Source organism: Acinonyx jubatus, chromosome A1 (assembly GCF_027475565.1).
Source record: "Acinonyx jubatus isolate Ajub_Pintada_27869175 chromosome A1, VMU_Ajub_asm_v1.0, whole genome shotgun sequence".
Taxonomy (NCBI): domain Eukaryota; kingdom Metazoa; phylum Chordata; class Mammalia; order Carnivora; family Felidae; genus Acinonyx; species Acinonyx jubatus.
The window spans coordinates 172424050-172427605 of NC_069380.1; the positions used below are offsets into that span (position 1 = coordinate 172424050).

Consider the following 3556-nt stretch of genomic DNA (forward strand, 5'->3'; position numbering starts at 1 on the left):
TGGATTTGTTCAAATTACACGTTCAATTAGCGAGACACCATATGAAATTGAGAACACCTCACTGAACACAGAGCACTCTTGGATTCTGCATCTTGGCAATTAATTGGTGTTTACTCCATTGACAGAGTTTTCTGAAAGAATAGACTTCCAAATGCGTCTCCTGACCGTTTTGAATCCATGAAAATTGTCTTCACCTCTTCGGCGCTGTCACAGTTTTGCAAGTTTTGCAGATTGGTTTTACAGAGCTTTGAAATGTAGATCAGCTCACGTCCTGAACGTATGTGTTGGCATCTCCGTTGGCAGTCAGGTTTCCATGAATATTTCACGTTTATATAGGATCCTGGGTGTCTGGTGAGTTTCTAGTCGGATTTCCTGGACCCAGGATGTAGATGTACCGCTACATCTAGTCTCAGATCACATGCCACGTGTGTGGTCTGTAGGGGTTGTCTGAGGCTGAGTCTTGTCTCCGTGTGTCGTGGGGAGTGGGTTACCATTTTGTCAAGTATTGCGTGTGCGCTGTGCTGCCTTAAGCATTACCTCCTTCATTTTTTTAAATTTTTTTATTTTTGATTTTACTTTTTTGTTTTTATTATGTACTACATTGATACCCTGCATAACCTTCTAGAAAGGGCAGATGAGCATAACCGAGTTAATCTTCATCGGTCAGGAAAAGCCTTCTTTAATCGATGTTTTCCAAACCCTTTGACACTTGGTAACGATTAACTCCAGAGATGCGCCGTCTCTTTGCATCAAACTCCACTGATACCGATAATAGGCAACCCTTTTTTCCTTGCCCCCGTTACAGAACCTGTGGATGTGTGCAGTGGATATGCCGGGGATGACCAATCACACGGCTATGACGCCGATCCCGGGAAGAATCTCGAACCATATCGCGCTGCGGCTGCCAGGACCGAGCCCCTCCTTCCCGGCCCCCTAAAGGTGACCCCAAGCATTACCTCCTTTAAACCCGATCCCATGAGGTGAGAACTCTGAGTCTCCCCGCTTGGCTAGATCTGCCCACAGCGCGTGTATACTGTCCCTTCCACCTGCTGCCCCTCACACACATCCATGGGCACATGAGAGAAGTGAGCAGTGTGATCCAGAGGTTATATCAGTGCCTGAGTGCATATCCTCGCTCTCCCGCTTACCGGGGAGACACGGGGCAAGGCGCTTCACCTCTCTATGCCTCAGTTTCCCCGTCTGGAAAACGGGGATCTAATAGTACAGTTGGTCCTCACGACTCATGAACTCCATACTTGCGGATTCAGCCACTGGCGTACAATGACCTGTGACCCCGAAATGAATACCTGCGGTGTTTCATGATCATTCACGAAGATTCATTCAGACAGGAGTTCCAGTGCTGTTGGCCGTGGGTTTAGTGTTGACGGATCAGCAACATATTCAATGAAATGTCTTTAAGCAGAGACACATGAAACAAGGTTATGTATTGACTGGTTGACAGAAATGTTGTGAGCAGAGGCTTACACGACCCTGACCTTGTGATTCCCCTGGGAGCAGTGGTTCAGAACTCATGAATTCGGAGTGTTGGTGGGGAATTTGTGGAACGAAACTGACATGACTAACAAGAATGAACTGCGCTGGCCTTGCAGGGTGACAAGATTTGAGTAAACAAATGCCCACCAGGCTTGGAGCTATATGGCTGCCATACAGGAAGCATGGAGAAATGTTAGCTTCTACTCTTAGTTACCTGGAAAGGCCACCCTCATATTCACCACCTGGGCCTTCCTTCTGGATTCTTCCAGTCCTCCCTGCCTTGCTGAATCTCTGACACCGAGGAGAAGAAGACCAGGATCCTCTGGGCGCCTGTCCCACCTTGTACAAAAATTGATGGTAGTGATTTCTACGCTGGGCCATCTCTGCCACATGGTCGCGTTTGACAGACTGCCCTGTGGGTGTGTGGGACAGTACGTGTCAAACTCCCAACGGTGTCTCTACTATCTAAGGGTATAGCCTGGCTCTCTCTCATCTCTCTAATCTGGAAAACAATCTGGCCTTCTGGAAGGTTCTCTTCCCCATTATTTGGGAAGGCTTAGAGAATCCTTGCTCAGACTCTGGGGTGACAGGCGGGGGTGGAAGTTGTAAAACGGAAGGTCTTTGCAGCTTCAGGATGAAGCTGAGAACTTCAAGGTGGAAGCAAGACCCCGGGTGGGAAGGACCCTGGCCCTGACAAAGCCTTTTCTTGAGCTCCTTCCCAGTAGCGTGGATTTCTGCCATCCTCCGGGGCTCTCTGCCTCCAGAGTGCTCTCAAGCCCACGTCCTGAACGCTGAGCCCCTTAGTGACCACTCAGAGTGAAGCTTGTCTGCCTGACCATTACCACCCTCCTCTGGCTCTGACCACCACCTCTCTTCTGTTGCAAAGACGTCCTCCCTTCTCCACCTAATTTAGGTCCCTCGAATAGAAAGATCCATTTAAAGTCATTTAATTTTCTTTGAGAAGAGTGAAGAGGCTGATGAGTCTTCGGAAGAATTCACCAAAAGGAGAAATGGTCACTCCTTCTTTGTGAGCAGCGGAGCAATCGTGTCCCCATTCTGATATTACACATGCGGTTACTTGCCCCCCCCCCCCGTGAACGTCTGTTTCCCAGGGGCAAACAAGGTTTGGCATGCTTGCCTCTCCCACATGGAGTCCTGAAGACTGAGTGAGTAACCCAGGGAAAGCCCCCAGATGACCATCCAGCACCGGGCTCAACAAACTTCCTCTGCAAAGGGCCAGATAGAAAATCTTTCAGACTTCCTGTCCCTAAAGCGGCCATCAACAATACGCCAAGGACTGGGTATGGCCGTGTTCCAATAAAACTTCATTTATGGACACCGAAATTTGAATTTCATACAATTGTAATATATGATTACATTCTTTTGATTGCTCCTAACCATTTAACAGGGTAAAAAAAAAATTCTTAATTCACCAGCTCTACGAAACCAGATTTGGCCCACGGACTGTAGTTTGCCAACCCCCTATCTGGTATGTAGTCATTACTCAATAAACGTCAGCCTCAGTGACAAACAGGATCTTCCTTTGTAAGTCCCTGGCTCCTGATGGAAGTAAACTTGGTGGCACTTTCTCCGAAGGCCTGCGACTGTTTCACTACCTTCCAAGAACAGTCTAGAAAGCACAGTTTTGAAGATTCTTGGTAGAAAGGCAAAGACATTTCATCCACAGTGATCTAGGCCAATGGCACATCAAGAGAAGGTGGGAGGAAGGTGGGCTTGGAGTCACAGGAATTAGGTTTCAGCTGCAGGTGTTTAACAAGCTCATTAATTTTTTGGTCTCAGTTTCCCTCAGGAGGGACATGGAGATAATACTACTATTCTAATAATAAAAGTAGCTAACACTAGTGAGTCACATGAGGTGATTTACCTATATAAATTTACTTAATTCTCATTACAACACTGTGGGTGCCATTATGATTATTTATTTATTCCCATTTTACAGACAAGGAAACTGAGGCACAGTCATGTTAACTCATTTGCTCAAAGTCATATAGTGAGGCAGAAATAGTCAGGAGTCAAACTTAGGTACTTTAAAACTTCATCA

The 3556-nt window shown here is 46.9% G+C and overlaps 1 pseudogene; it reads right to left on the reverse strand.

Moving 5' to 3' along the window:
- Positions 1-339: 339 nt before the first annotated feature.
- On the reverse strand, positions 340-2235 carry LOC106975358 (NADH dehydrogenase [ubiquinone] 1 alpha subcomplex subunit 1-like; annotated as a pseudogene).
- Between the last annotated feature and the right edge of the window lie 1321 nt (positions 2236-3556).